A 17226-nucleotide genomic window follows, 5' to 3' on the forward strand; every position below is an offset into this window, starting at 1 on the left:
GGTGCTTGTATTGCTGCATGTGGTAATGTGTCGAGAGTGTGTAGATAGCTTGTCACAAGGCCTGTCTGCGTGTGAGTGCTGTCTGTGGGGATGTGTGTTTGTTTCCACCTCAAAATGATGTAATGCGCACCCATAATCAAAGCCACCACCTGGTTGTCTTTGGGAGTTGCTGGCTTTCCAAATAATCTTCCATGTGCTCTCCGGAGACAAATTATTTAGTTATGTTGGGGGTTTTTCCTTCCATCTGAAGATCAAACATCATCACCACCACAACATTTGTGCCACTGAGAAAGTATTAACGCTGTGTGTTAAATCTTTTTCTTTCTTCTTGAAAATGCCATTCAAAAACATTCTGGTTTGGATTACAGTTTCCCTTCTATCATTTTCAGAATTAATCACATGTCTCTTCTTCCCTTTCCTTTTCTATCCATCTCACCCTCTTTTTACTCAACCCCCACATTTTCTTTCATCTATCAACCTACTCTCCCCGGCGGTCAGTTTTTTTCTTGCAGTAAGACGTCACCTGCACTGAATGGCTGGCCACAGTTAAGCCAGACCAGCAAACTCACTGCCAGAACACAGCGAGCTCGGGTCTGCCATTTGTCTTGTGGTTTTTGAGTTGGGGATATTTGTCTAACGTGCTGTCCAATGTCAACACTGGCTCTAAATACCCTCGCTGCTGCACGAAGTGGGCTTCCTTAGGGAGGATAAGGATTAATGCTGGGTTGGAGATGAAATAGAGAGAGAGGAGGAGGAGGAACATATGGGGGATGAGCATTGAGCATTGAGAAAAAGGGTTGATCAAGGCAGGTACTGTCTATGTTGAGGACAAGCAGAGGAGGAGAAAGAATGAGAATAAAGACACCTTCAGCACTGGATTTGTGGAGTTATCTTATCCAATAAGGGATACATTGTATACAACAAATATTTTAAATAAACTGTCTTTATTGCAAAACTTTCTTATAACAAAACTTTTCTAATTACGAGCTAGTATTTCTTATTTTTTTGCCTCCCAGACACAGTGTGTACACAGAGGGTTAAACATTTTAGAGCTGTTGCAGCGCCTTTGTGAAAGATAGCCTCCGATCATTCAGACCCATTTCTAAACCTGTGACTAACCATAAATAACAAACAAAATCCAAGGTCTCCCACCAGCATTAACGCTGGCATTTCCAGATGAGAAACTGTCGGCTAGATAGGATATGGCCTTAAGTTTACGGCCTAAAACCTGTTGATCCTGAGCAATTGATTGTCACCCATAAGAGAGAGCCCCTGCCTCCATCAATTCCCCACTACCGCCTCAAAAAGAACAAGATGAATTCTAGCTGCGATTCTGCCATGAGAAGCATATCAGTTGCCTCTGCCTCTTCTTTTATGGGGAAAATTCCATACACTGAGCCCAATATTCCTGGTTACTGGAGTCTGGTGATTAAAGTGTATAAAAAAGGGGGCAGCACCACTAAAAACCGTGATTTAGTGAGCTGTCACCCCAGTTCAGGTGGGGCAACAAGTTCAAGTCTCTGCAGGAGGGCTGTAATAAAAATAAAACAAGGAACGAGATGGTGTTAGGGAGGAGAGGTTGGAGGCCCAGAGGGTCGAAGGGGTAGGAGGTGTGAGTCGGATGGGGTCATCTGGAGGCTGGTGACAGTAAAAGTGATGCATATATTCAGTTTTTAAGCTGTATGATATGTGTTTGTGGTTGTCGGATAAGTAGTTTATGCAGATATAATAAGTACCAACCATTGTCCAAAGTATGCCATAACTTTTCAAATTGATTTCCTACCTAATGTTCAGCCATTAAGATCCATTGACTATGTAATTTAACATGCCATCCAGTCTTTCCCAGAGGGTGTGACTTTCAAAATGGCTTGCCATATATAAATGCTTTAAATAAATATTCACCGAAGTCACATATTCTTAAAAAACATCAACATATTTTCATAATTTGTCTTTTCAGTTATATTTTCTGGCAACAGAACTTTTGGCAGTAAAGTATACGTCATTTGTATCATGGAAGCTTTGTATCCTTTTTATAAAACTGGAAACAAATTTATTTGTTTTGCGTTGGAATATCTACTGTAATAAAGTAGAAATGTTGTGTTTTCAGTTCATCCAACTTTATTTATAAAGCACTTTAGTTCATGAACGTTAATTGAAATGTCTGTCCAATAGTTGCCTTAAAAGTCTTCTTCAGAATGTTGTACTGTAGTTCGGTTGTCTTAACACATGTTACAAATTACAAAGTGAGGGTGTGAAGGAGTTAACAGACATCCCAATGTCCTAGACTGAAAGGAAGGATTACTGGGTCCATGCCCCTCCACTCACCTCGTCCTGACCTTGTAAAAACCCTGACCCCATCATTTCCACCCTTACAGGATTCATCTGCTGGCTGGACTGCCTGCCTCTCATCTGTGGGAGTGGGGTTTGATGCCTTCAAGTACCAGCCAGCTATAAAAGACACATCCTGATGGGCCTTCCTCTGTTGTGTTTAATAGCTGTCTCCCCCTCCCCGCCTCCCCCGTCCTGACCTACGCCACCACACCCACCCTCAGCCTCTGCGCTGGCCTTTGGCTAACCCCTCATATTCAGGGTTCAGGGTCAGGGCAGCAGACTCCCAGCCAATTGGGCGGTTGCCCAGAGGAGCTGATGCAGCCCTGAGCAGCAGGAGAGACGTACAAGACCCAGAGACCCCTCTGATGTTCCCGAGATTTCCCAAAGAGGGAGAGGCTGCGCTGTGTTTACAACATCTTTAATTTAGAGAGGGAAGGAGCGACGCAGTGGCTTACCCAGAGCATGACGGAAGAGCGGTACAGTGTATAAATAAGTGTCACGTAAAAAAGAAATATGAGATTATTTAATTGCCGAATGGAGGCAGATAAAAGGATGACATGCGTATTGATGATTTCTTTGATGTAGATCCGGACTAAAAGCCACATTTTAATTTTTTTAAAGTGTGCACACACTCTCTTTTTTTATAATGCCATCAGATTCCTCATAGTTTAACCCTAAAATGAATGAAGTCACTTTTTGAGATTAATATTACTGGCCAGTTGGTGAGATAATAACAAAAGAAGAGAGAAATAAGAGATAGCATATGTTGAAAATAAAAAAAAAAAGTGACACCGTGGCGTGTAAAGGGTGCATTTATTTCTATTTCAGTGCTATTCAATTTAACTTAAAGTTTCTTCCGGCCCTAGTGAACACTGATTCAAGAGCATGGTATGTGCTGCTTCCTGCTAAAGGATAACACCAAAATCTTTGCACACAGACTCTTCTAGCATTTTTAGATTAGTTGCGTGTGAATCTTTGACATTATCAATTTAAGCCAGCACTTCTTTTGTTTCCTGCGGATATGAAATCCCATTCAGCTGTAGTTCCGTTTTCTGGCCCACTTATTTCCTAAGCAACTATGATTGCACACAATGGCTGCAACTATGTTTTTCGCTGTAAAGACAACTACGATACAAACAATAACACTCACAAAAGCCTACTTCCTGAATTGGGTTCTTTGGAATAACAAATGTTGGCTGCTTATGGCTCTCTGATGGCTTCATTTTTCACTTGGTGTAACTTGCTAATTTTTACTGCTCAATGTCCTCCCCTCAGCCGGTGTCACTAAGTCATAAGCATGCTGCTCCTGGCTGATATATGGGTCTGCACGATGATGTCAGCAAAAAACACTTTCAATAATTGCTATGATTAATATTCTCAACCTTCCAACACCTTCCCTTCTCCATCTCGCCACATATCTCCAGCGAGGTTCATCTATCAGTGTGCTCTCAAACTGTTTAAGTCCTCCGAGTGATGCATGGCGCACTTCCAACACTGTGTTCCAATCCAAACTATTTACATCCATTCAAATTACGAGTCGATGAGCCTCCGGAGCGTAAAATTACCATGAGTTAAAGAGGGGAGTATTTACTATTTAACTGTTTCAACTTCATTGTGCAACAAAGGGAAATGCTCTCTGTGTCTCAGCTATAATGACGACATTACAATGTTCTTTTCACAATGAACTATTTAGTGAAAACAGTTAAAAGAGTTTGTTCACATTGACCCTGTGCTTGTCCATGTCCATGATGTCCTACAGCTGGCTGGAATGTGCCCAAAGCTCTCACAGGCCGGGTTTCCTCTTGAGCTGCACACTAATTGTTTAGGAGGAAAAAGGTGAAACAGATATGTATAAACAGCGGCGGCCTTTAAGAGAGTCGAGAGAAGCCGAGAGGTCCTGGGACAGTAGCTGACCTGTCATATTCCCCATTCACACTGAGGAGCCAGCTCTGCCATAGTCTGTCAAGTGGCGTCAGAACAAATAAACTCTCACTTCCTCAATGTTGATGGACACATTTATACTCCAGTGGGAAACATTTCTCACACACGTCATGTCAGGCTTTCCAGAGTACCAATACAGTAATAGAACGGATAACGCAGTAGATTACACAGTAAACACTCTTGTTGATGACTAGGAAGAGGTATTACACAATATAGCTCACATATACTGCTACAACTTGCTAATACTGTCTTTCCAGCCATATACAATGTCTATAAAAAACATTGTTTTCATATTAACTGTACCAATTGAAACATGTGCTTATATTTTGATTACAGCCAGTTATATACAGAAGTTTCAACAAAGAAAATATGTATCTTGCTTAATTTATTTAGGCTCAGGCCAAGGAACTACAGTGTATGATACATTACATTACATGTTACTTGTTAGACACTTTTATCCAAAGCGACTTACTGTACATACTCAATACTGTGGGCAATCCCCACAGGAGCAATTTGGGGTGAAGTGTCTTGCCCAGGGACACAACGACATGCTGACTGCAGTGGGGTTTGAACCTGTGACCCCCTGATCCCAACACCAAGGCTCTACCCACTGTGCCACACGCCTCCATGTTATTTATAATATGTCATATTTCTATAATGCATAGTACCATATTGTATGAAAGTGGCAGGATCATGTCAATATATCAAACAGTTAGATTCAAATGATACATGTCACATGATTCATGTATAATATGTCTCATACATGTTAATGAAGTTACTTAGTTTAATGAGTGTTACAAAGTTAATGTTTCAATCTTTCCTTACTCTTTGTCTACCTGTGTTGAAGCAGCTTGATCAATATTAATATATGTTTTACCTTTTGCATGTGTGCACACATTTCCTGTTCAATCTCTCTCATCCGTATGTCTTTCTTGCACTGCACTACATGAAGTCCATTCAGCACTTCATTGTCTTTGTGTATCGCAAAAGTGCTGATCATAAAAAAGAAATATGGTTATTGCTTTGAATATGCCTGCTCTCTGTATGAATGAGATCCTTAGACAGTGATGTTCAGTGTAACAAATTGATAGGAGTCAATTAAGCATCTATTATTAACCTCCTATGGTTCACTGTCAATTATCTGTCCCATTAACTCTGTAATATTGTACGCAGTATGTATTTAACACTGAGGAGATCCAGCATGGCTCATATCTAATCTGCACTTGTGAAAAAAGACAGAAATTATGACTTTTAATGTCAATTCAATTTAATTTAATTTAATTAAATTAAATGGCTAAGGTCATTTATACTTCAGTTCGTCCGTACTTAGAAGATTTATAGTAATAATAAGGTACGCTTATATAGATTAGTCATAAATTCCATGCACTTGTTCGAAAGTCTTTAAGTCGAGGCACAAAGGTGTTTTTTTCGACAATGATTTCCATATTAAAGATAATATTACTCTCCACTTCCGAGAAATGGTATAGGGAATTACTTATATCTATTTAAAGTCATGGGAACATTCGGAGAAAGGCATTTCTTATAAATAGATGATCTTTTCGTGCTGGAAAGCATCACAGAAAAGATAATCACCACCACATGGAAATAATGCGTATTTATCCCATGTGGCGGGTGCAAAAATGCCCTTCAATTTCTTCCATGTTGCTCAATGCCTGTGTTACGTGATGCCAATCCTGCCGTGTCCCTCTTGATGTTCATCAGCAAACCACTGTGCTTGTAACAGGAAATCATTCTACTGCTGGACTGACTGGGTCCTATTTACACAAACTCCCCCAAAACACTTAAGACAGGATATTTGATTGTGAGAAGTCTTTTCCATGTTGTTTTCCCAGGGCTGGCTGTCACCCTGGGTTAAGCCTTAAACACATGAAACACAAAACTCAGAGCACTGCCTACATGGTTAAAAAAATATTAAAGACCTGTAAGCCATTAGAGACTTGGGTTGCTGTGTACCACAGTACAGATTTAGTCAGACTTTGTTTGATGTAATTGTTATTGTCTTCAGTGTACTGATTCAGTCATGTGTTATATACCTACTGTGTTGAGACACATTGCATCAGGCAAATGAGCTCAGTAAACAGATCACATTGTTAACTATTTGCAGCAGTTAGAAGACAGCACCAAACACAATGACAGTCAGGGAACATATTATACGATAATTCAATTCTTCTGAGAGTTGGGGAGGATACTATTCTAACCGCAAAAACCCAAATACCAGCCAGCTAGTTGCTGACATGCTAGGCCAAGCCAGACGTGCTGTCATCTGACCCTGCAGTGAATGAACTGCAACTCATTTGTGTCTTGAGTCAGTATCTGGACATCCTCTCAGTGTGAATGGACCAGCGACGTCTCTGTGGTAGAGTCTCTGCCAGCCATTTTTGCTAATGGCTCTTCCCTGAGAGATTTACGATCCGGAGGCACAGGACAATTAGAGAAAGGGAAACACAAAAGGCCTGGAACCCTCCAGAGAAAGATTTATGGTTTACAGTGTTGCTATTTCTGAAATTGAAAGTCTGATTAGAAAGTGCTGATGGTCTGATTCAGGAGACGACTCTGTTCAGGTGTCACTTAACTTGTGGCCTTATTACATCCACTCTGATTCCATGGTCTGGTGCTGTGACTGGCATGTCCTTTTTGTTTGTTCACTGTCGTGTTTCTGCCATTAACAAAGGCATAAATTAGTCACAATTAGATTTATGGCATGATGGCAGAACTTGCTCTGTACAAAGTGTCTTAGATTATTACCCCCGCCACCACTGCCAACAACACCTCTCCGCTCAGGGAGTGAAACAGGAAACACTTGTAGTCATGTTCCAAGACTCCAGGAACCTTTGGTTAGTCCAGTAACACACAGAGAGGATGTGAGGCTGCATGATAGGGAGAGAGACGGAGAGAGTCACTGAGGTCAAGGGAAAAAACGACAATGAGACAATAGAGAACATTTAAAAAAGAGACACAGAGGGATACTTTTAGCTTTACTTTGGGCTTTTCAGAAACCTATGGTTACATCACAGCGACTACTTTTATGGGATAAGGTAATTCAAGACATTAATGAATGCAACAAAAATACCACAGTATGTTGGCCTTTAAGCAGATAACAAGGTAGCTACTCAGCAAGTTTTTAAGACTGTTTTTTTTTAAGAGGTTAAGATTTTACTTGAGAAATCATGATCACTATTATCCCTCAAAATCAATCTAAAAACATATTTGTACAAAAAACGATTTTATCATTCAACTCCTTGTGTTGAAAATACGCAATCAACTATAATCAAGGATCCTACAGATGTCTGTAATGACACTACATCTAAAATAAGCTTTTTTTACTGTCTTCCTCTCTGTGCACAACATATTGCTCAGTGATTGTGTTCTCTGATTGTCCGTGTTTAATGGCAGCCTCCATCTGCCAGCCCTGTGTGTCTGCAGGCTAGCGGCCCGCGGCGCCCCACATTAAGGCCTGTTGGCGCGGGCCCCAGGCACATTCCGCTTCTGGAAGTGTGATTATTGAGGCCTGATTACAATGTCTGCGACCACGATAACAAACCAACCCTCACTGAGTGCTTGGCAATCTCATTGCAAAACAAAACGGCTGGAGAATTAATGGCGCTTCAAACTCGGACAGGTTTTTTACCGCTGATAATGTCGATTCAGGGTAATTTGCACAATTGGTGGCATATGGTTTGGTTTTACACTCAGTGTCCAGCAACAGATAGGAAATATGTTGGACTGTAAATGATAGAGCAAAATATAAACAGACACATTGCAGTTCAGTTAGAGAAATTGCATAAACAAAAATAATAATACAACAGAAGGTTCACACAAATGTGATTTGTAGAAGGACAAATAAATGAAAGAAAAGAAGAGAAGAGAAATGAAAAGAGAAGGGGAAAAAAAGCGTACAAAATCAAACGTTCATCACAACAGCAGTTCAGCTGTCTGGTTTGAGTGTTCCATAGGATGTCAATGGGGAGGCTAAAGCATGTCGCTGTGGAGAGGAACCAGAAACAAAGAGCCCGCTGCTTAGTGTTTGACACACACCTGAAAGCCCCCACGTTCTCTCTCTGTAGAAGTGCCTGTGGTGGTCTCCAACTGCTGCTTGTTTTTGAGTGGTACTCATTGCCTCATCCCTGCCTCCAGGCAAAAACTCCATCCCTTTCCCAACTTCCTCTCTTTTTCTATTCTCACTTTCCCCTCACTCATCAACTCACCATTTTTTCTCTCTTCTCTCAGTTTCTCCATCTCACCCGTCCCCTCAGGGCAGCAGGTTCGGGTAGAAGTCTATTGCGGCGATCAGAGCTGATAACCTGTATTCTGGACAGGCGTGCCACATGGGGCCACACCTTGCCCGAGGATAGGTCCATCCATGCTGGGGGCAACAGAGGCACATGGGCCAGGGGGCTAAAGCCGGGGGCTAGGTCTAGAGTCGGTGCTGGGCGGTTGAACTGCAAAAGGAGCAGGGGGGGAAACAGGCTGGATGCTGGGACATCAGCTGCATGAGCCTGAAGGTCAGGGCAGGCGGGAGGGGGCACAGAGAGGAGTGAGAGGCAGAGATTTGGAGCCAGGAGGAAAGGGAAGGGTCAGGGTTAGTGACAGGGGTCTGCACGGTCCAGCTGAGGCTCTACTGATCCATGGTCGAGTGGAGCTGACAGGTGAGAGAACAGCACCACCCCTAATGATGGCCGCCAAGGAAGGGGTTGTGGGGAGATCCTGGTGCAGGTTGACGTGCGCTCTTACACTGTGAGGTGAGTTTGACGGGTTGGTAGAGGGTTGAGGTAAAAAGAGGGATGGAAGCGAGAAGTGGAAAGAGAGCTGTGGAGAGTGATGGTCTCAACCGTTACAGCTTGCTCTGTGTGAAGCTTTTCTTTGTACTGATGTTTCGAATCAAACATCAATTGGAGGCCTTAGTCTAGCTGTGTCTGGAGTGCAGCTGTTGTGCTGAAGTAGAACCCCCATATAATTACCCATCAATGCAACTTCACAAAAAGTGCATTTTATAGACAAAATATGTATTTTCAGCACAAGTGTTGGAAGGCAAGCAGTTTCTCCCACTTTTTAGCATTCACACATTAATAATGCTTTACTCACTTAGCTGGCTCAACAGTATGTGACAACAGGCCATGTGTTCAGCCTCCACTGCAGTGCTGCAAATAGGACTTCCTGTCACTTTAGTAAAGAGACCACAAGGAAGAGTGGTTGGTCAGAGGAACTATGCAGGTGCTGTGTATATTCATCGTTGTGCATTTGTCTTGTATGTGTGTATATATGTTTGTTGCAGAGGCATGTCTGTTTGCCAACGCTCCATCTGCCTTGGATGCCTAGATTGCCCTGTCTGTGCCGCCCCGATTCCATCACCTTCCATGGGTTTGGAGGGTGGGGGGAGTTGGGGTCGATTGGGGGAAGAAAGGGCGGCAGAGGGGAGTGTACACAAAAAGTCACCCTGAATCTGCCAGCTGATTAATCAAGGGTGATTCGGCGGCAAGCGCAGCCTACCCGCTCCTTCCTGGCTAGTCCGTGTGTATTTATTTAGAGTAACCCGTGGCCAGTCACGCCTGACCTCAAACCATCAGGAGCAGCCACAGTTGCGCCCAAGCATAAACAAAAAAATGTGTAATGAAGGTAAGAGGACAGAGGACGGGGTGGTGTGGGGCGGGCATGGAGGGGAGGGGGGAGAAAGAGAGTGGGAGGAGGGCAGCGCTCCTTCTTTTTTCTCAGAGATAGGGATCTTGAGCTTCACAGCAGAGCTCATGGGTCCAGACATTGAGCTGAAATAGCTGCCTGTGTCCTGGTGTTTACTTCTCAGCTGACATGGGAAGGGAAATCATTGACCTCTGTCGGAGCAGCCAGGGTCCATCCATCTTCCAGCGCAAAGGTATTTTTTGTTGGGTATCAAATAGCTGATGGTGAGGGGGAAACCTTTCCACTTGCATAAAGAGTTCATTTGGAACGCCAAGCTAGAGAAAGAAAAATAAGAAAATATGGTGTGGCTGAAATTGTGAGTATATGTTGAGACAATAACAATTGGACTATAGTTGGCCACCAAGTTCAGTTGTAGAAAAGCAAAAACAAATCTATTCTATTCAATTTTTCACAATGTTTTTCTGCTCCCTTTTCTAAAATGCTCCGGTTCATTTTGGCGTTAAGAGCATCAAGGTTGATCAATTTCATCATCTTGGCTGTGATGTAAGTAGCACGGCAAGCAGGAGAACAGAAACAAACAAACTCCAAAGATGGAGCCTCTATAGAGAGTTATTGATTGAACATGAAGGTTAGCCAGAAGTCTGAGAAGGTTGGCTCTCAGTGGTCCCACGTGGCGTCGAGAGGCCCAACTCTCTGTTTTTAAAAGCAAAACACGGGAAAGAACAAACACAGCGGATGGGAGAGAGGAAGGGAAGAACAAGTATAACACACTCTCAGTCAGGCCGAGGATGTGTGTTTTGATGATTCCCGTGGTCAAGAGTCATTGTTACAAAAGCCATTTGGGACTGTTTTAGAGCGATTACCACAATAAAAATGGATTCAATTAAGAAATTCATTAAACTAACAAAGAAACAGTATGATGAGCTAAAATATCAAATTATTTATGTCTGTCCTTGCAAGTCCTCAAAGTTACTTTAAGGGTAGAAGACAGAAGAGCATAAGTTAAATGTGATAAGGGCAGCTGGCAGTTAGGATGCCTGTGTACCAACCTCTGTGTCCTACACACATGTCCGCCACTTTGCCCTGTGTTGGTAAGTCATCTGCATGACACGTGGTGATTGTGCTGGAGAGGCACAGTGGCATTTCAGGTGAGCAGGTGGAAACATCCCACACACCACCTGGTGCTGGGAGAACAAGAGAAGAGGAGAGAAAGAGCACATGTAGCCCAGCACAGCTTGTTGGGTTCTGACCCACCACAGCCCTCAATCTCTAAGAACCAAACCCACCCTCCTTTTTCCTGTGCCATCACCTTCCGATCAGCCACACAGCGCCTGCTTGACTGAAGCAGGAAGGTGGCCTGTGTCCCGCAGAGGCAAACAGGGGAGAGGAGGATGAAGGGAGGGCAGGAGAGAAGGAACGTAGCAGTAAACAACAGCACCTTTTGTCCTGCATCTGTCTGCGCCTGGCATCCTACAGCGTGTGACAGTTGGAGATGCATGTGGTACATTCAGCAATCCCCGACATAGATGTTGAGTCATCCCAGATGGCCGTCACTTTCTCTCCTTTTCTCTTTCACACTCTTTCCCTCCCTCTGTCTCTAAATTAGTTTCACCTTAATCCGTCAATGAAGGACAGACAATCGTGTGTGACTTTGAGGAATGGGGACAAACAATTGGATTAAATTCACAGTGACCAGCATACATACAGTACACATACAGTCAGCTAATTCATTATTGTAATATTGATTGAATTGATGTGCATAGCCTTGTAATTATACGGAGTAAAGTCATTCAAACATAAGATTCAAATAAAGCTTATTAAATTAAAAAAGTTTAAAAAGTAAATGTGGATGTGGTAAGCTGGGTTTACAAAATGTCTTCTTACAGTATAATGTAACATTCAATATACTGTTTTTTATAAATGTTTCTTCCTTATAGATACTTATTTATAGATTATTAGCGTAACATCATTTTGTTCTACAGAAACTTTACTTACCTGTGAACTATTATATCTGACTGAGAGAAATACAATTTAACATCCTGCAAATTTCATATCAGAGGGGACAAAGAATGATGATTAACCTTCTCTAATAATACTTCTAACATAATTATGCACATGCCAACGGTAAAGAAGCGCACCGTGTCAAAGTTAATACCCCTGACAGCTTCTCACTTCACGTTGACAAAACAGGAAAAAAAAGATGCATAACCCTTTGACTTTCGACAGTTTCGATGAAGAAGCCGGCTTGACAGATGCTATGCTATTCCCCACATCTTGAGATGGGGAAAAATATGAAAATGCATTATTAATTTCACAATGTGGATAGCCAATATTCATAGGGTGCAAAGGAAGAAAAGGCAGGCAGGCGGATGTGCCAGCCAACGAGTCAACGAGCAAATCTAACCTTGAGCTTCCACCATCGCCGGATGACATCTCTGAAAACATGTTCTTTTTTTCCAAGTGTGGGTTGTCAGCGGCACTGTCACTGGCAGGGAGAGGCGACGTTAAGTATAGAAGGACACATGTGGCTCGGTGAGGAGGGGGGGTCTCTGTAAAGTCACTCACAGAGTTCCTGTCACGGTTAAGTAGACAGGTGCTTACTGTTAACACCCCACTAATATCTTTATGCATATTTATGAATCCCCCTCCCTTATAATACGTTGCTCGTTAATGTCACAGCTGCCAAATATTGACTATGACTTTCTTTTAAAAAGCACATAAATAAAACTGCTTTTAAAGATTCTGACCTGCTTAAATACATCGCTTTTCCTGTCCCTTTGATCAGAAAGCTTTTCATTATTTAAGCCTCCACGCTTCTTTATATTCTGTCACCTTATCTGCAGCAAATACGCAACATATCTTTATTTAGAGTAGCTACCTATTCCTTCATCTACCACACCCACGCTTAATCCTTCCACTTTTTCTTGAGTCTAAGTGTGGCCAGAAACATCTAAGTGTTCTCATTATGGGAAAACTTTTGAGTGGGGCAAAACTTGCTGCTGGGTCTCATCAGTGAGAAAGAGGGAAATGGCTTGATAGTCTCTGAGGATTTGTATCCTGATTGCAGCCTAATTCTGACTCGCGCTCCGTAACTGCGTCTTTCATTTCCCATGAAAACTTGGCCAAGAATTGAAGTGTGATGCACATGAGCGGAAGAGTTTTAAAGAGATGAATATAGAATTGGACAAGTTCCTACTTTCGCTGAAAAAATCCCTCTTCTGGTATGGGCAAATAGTCCCATCAAAAGGATGTTCTATAAGTCTGGCCCCTACACATACTCTGTAGGGCTCAAACAAAGGCTTTAATAGAAATCAACGTAGCATAAGTGAAACTTCAGATTTAATTTAGTACGTTAGGTTTAATATAGTGTAGTTCAAACTGTGTTTTTACTGACTGATAACTCTGTAGAAGGTTGAAACGTTTGTAAATATCTTATTGACAGTACTGATGCAGCCCAATGCAAACCAGAGAGAAGGTCATAACAATCAGGTTACAGATGGGATATTCCCCTTTAAGATCGACAACTTAAAAGGATCAAACTTGTTTTTTTGTGTGTGCTTATGGTGCAGATTGGAATGGTTAATGCTAAGAAAATAAAAACCTCAAAGATCTGATATTAAACCAGTAATCACTTCAGTTATTTTAGTTGATCAAAATAAACATAGCCACGGTTTGTGAATGCAACCAACCTTTGCCAATGATAACACACATTGTGATAAACAACCCTTTACTTTGTACTAACAAAATACATGACTTGAAGCCAAAAGCATTCATAACTGATTATGAACAGGCGAAAAAATATAAGCAATGATCCCACAAAGAGTATATTAACATGTACCGAATATCGATATTTACGCCTGGAAGCTTTTGCATTCTATTGGGATTTTGTTCTGTCCGTCCTGTCTCTAGGAGTAAACAAATTAGCTCTGTGGAGCCATGGGTGGGGTCAGAGGTCAGGCCTGACACAGGGAGGCATGGTGTGACAGGCTTAGGCCACTTGGACTCCTCGCCCATGGAACAGATGTTAGAGGCGGCAGTGTGATTATCGCCCCGGCAACTGAGGAACAGGAGCAACGGCCCTTGGATGGATGCTGGTAATTACCCAGGCTCCCCTGGGAAGGAGATGACACGTGCCCGCCACTCTTGGAGATCACAGGGGCGTAATTAAAGCTGCAGTAACAGTTGTTAATAGGGCAGCAAATAAAGGTAGCAGGGGATGGAGGGAAAGAGAAGCGAGCGAGGAAAGGAAGTAAGGGGGGCATAATGGAGGATTGTCTCTCCTTTGTCCTCTCTTGTTTGTTTTGCACACTGTGACCTTCTTGTAAGGCAATAGATTTAAATGAAGGACTTTTCATTTGAGCAAAACTTCCTAAATATGTGATTTTGTGCCACAAAAGAAAAATATATCACCTTATTTAAAGGGCAGTACTGTTGAACTTAACAAGAGCAGTGTAGTAATAGCAATGATGTGCAAAGATATTAGAATTACATTGATTTTCATTTTCATTTGCTTTTTTCACAGGAACAATAAAAACAAACTTCTCAACAGATTTACTGTACAACAAAAATGTCACAAAGTCACCTCAAGACCTCTGCTGGCATGAAATCAGCTTGGAATCTCGTTAAGTGCAGCAGTAGTGTTTGCCAGTGACAGGTATGTTTTTGTCTTGCTCGGCAGTGTGTGATGTAGAGAGTGCCCACGCCGAGCTCTTAAAAGCACCATACAAGACCCCAAGTGTCAGAGCACATCACCACAGCCTTTTAGAGCCACAAAACCCTCTGACAGCACCAAAATGGCTTCTCTTGCTTTTTTTGTGCTCCAGTCTGCTTCTTATAAATGACCACATTCAACCCCTGTGTGGCACTTGACAGCCCTATGAATTCCTCTTCCTGAAAGGCCTGATGTGAAAAAATACACATCGCGTTGTGTGGGAGTGCATTCTGTAAGTGCGTTTAGACATTGTATGAACAACTTCAATGGTTTTCAGCTTGATGGTATAAGTTCTCTTTTGGATGTCAAAGAGAGTTGAAAAAAGGTTAAATTGGAAGTGGTGGTGGGCAAGTGAGAAGTTGCCAAAAATTTACGGCAACAGTACGATTAATCCATCTGATAAGACTGGAACGCTTTCAGTGCCTATAAAGGTCCATGAATATCAAATGTTGGACCAAAGGCAACAATCAAATTGGTTTAATGGTTTACCTTCTTGCATTGAGTTATATTTGTATTTTTGGTACAGATGAAGTTTTCATTCTGCCTTACTCACTGTGTTTTCTGGCACTTTACAGATCTCTGAAGTAGAAGAATTAAGGGAGTAGAAGGGAAGAGGCGGCTCAGATGACTGTGGCGATAATGTGTGAGTTTGCCAGTCAGCTCTGTCTTCCATAGCAGAAGGGAGTCCCAGAGAGAATTAGCCATGCTGAGCTTGACACAGAATACCCACCCAGATAAATGGCAAGGTTCTGACAGGACATCATTTTGGGATTAACTCGCTGAACCAAAAAAGTGTTGTCTTGCAAAATGAGACCACCAGGGACAACGGAAGAGAAGTAGCCATTTCTTCAGCTGTTAGGGTCAGTGAACCGCGTTCTTTCAATTACTGTCGTTTAGCTCTCAACGGCTTAAAAAGGTCCAAAAGAGAGGATTTGTCCAACTGAAAGCTGCCAATTCATACATAAGGGAAGCCATGGAAAGGTATGGAAAAACCTTCTCTATTCTAGCTAAATTAGCTATTCCATTAGCATATAGCAATCATGAGCCACTTTAAAGGAAAGTAGGGTCTATTCAGTGTCAACTCACCTCAAATCCCTTAATGGAATGGTCCCATCTTCTGGTGTACCGCTTCCTAAAACCGTTTTATCGTTTGGCGAGACCACCACTGATGTTACCCTACAATACCACTCTCTTTTTCAATTGTATCTCTCTCTCTCCCTTGCCCTCTTGCACTCTGTGGTTACATTCACACATCACACGCTGCAAACGTCCATATGCTCTCAATTTCTTTGAGTGTTGTGTTGTCAGTGTTTCATGACTTATTCACTGATTTTAACCCACTAAGGACATCAATATTTAATTGCAATGGAAGCATGTTTTCCCATGGCTTAATAAAAGATATGGTGAGCATTAACAACACACACACGCCCAGTATGTGCATGCATATGTGAGTTTGTTGTCTGCAGCTCTACAAGAGCTTGTATTATCTTCAGCAGCAGAGTACAGCTTCTAATTTCAATGTTTTGTTAGCTGCTAATGTCAAATGTTCCCGATAAAAACAAACAATTAACATATTTTAAACAGGTTTTTCTCTTTTCGTTTCTTGGAAAGGGAAAACATGTAAGTAATATTTATATTATCATGAGAGAACAACACTATATTTTGCAAGCAACATGTATGAAAAGCAACCCATCACTGTGTATAGATGTTCACATTATTTATCTGCATGCTATCATGCAAGGCATTGGGCCTAACCATGGCCCATCTATAAATATTTCACTGCACTGGTTAGCTCTTTTTTTCATTTTCATCAAAACCCAGCTATAACTTATAAATGTCTCTATCTGCATTTGATCTAACGCTGGGTTTAACCAGGTAAAATCGATTTGTATAACCTTATGCATTTAAAGGGCAAGCATGACTGCATTAACATACTGTGTTACTTGATTAGCTACCGATCGGTACAGTCCAACAGCTATATCAATTCCACAGTTAACACTCATCAAATCTAATCCTGGCTGGAAATCCCCATGCAGCCCGCTGTCATATCTTGTTGGCAGGTTGCATCTAAACTGATTTGGCAACCTTTAGTCTTCTCTAATCTGGTCAAATCAATAGAAATATTCGCCCTTGATCCGGCATGCCGGCCCTGGATCAATATGAATATTGATCAATAAGTGGTATTGAATGCAATGGGAGGTCAGCCAGTCCTAGTAGGGTCGAGGCTAATCAGTTTAAACTGCCCACAGGCAGTAAAATGGGGGCTAAGCGAAGTTTAAGAAGTGACCTGGCCTGGAGAGAGAGTCCTTGGCTCCTTCTGTGTCATGAAAGCTGCCACAGAGCAAGAGGGAGGGGAAGAGGATAGACAAAAGGGACTTTTATTTAAAATGTCAGATCATTTAATTGATTTATGCAACAGCACCAGAGATTGTCAGATTGCAGTTTCATTGTCAGTCTCACCTATAATGAAATAGAATGTTTCTTATTGTCTTTCTATCTATAACACCTCCACTGCATCAGGAAGTGATGAATGCATATTCAAGTTAGTTCAGTGGTCTCTTAAATGTTTTACTGAGCTTAAGAACTAG

Source organism: Trematomus bernacchii, unplaced genomic scaffold (genome assembly GCF_902827165.1).
Source record: "Trematomus bernacchii unplaced genomic scaffold, fTreBer1.1, whole genome shotgun sequence".
NCBI lineage: Eukaryota > Metazoa > Chordata > Actinopteri > Perciformes > Nototheniidae > Trematomus > Trematomus bernacchii.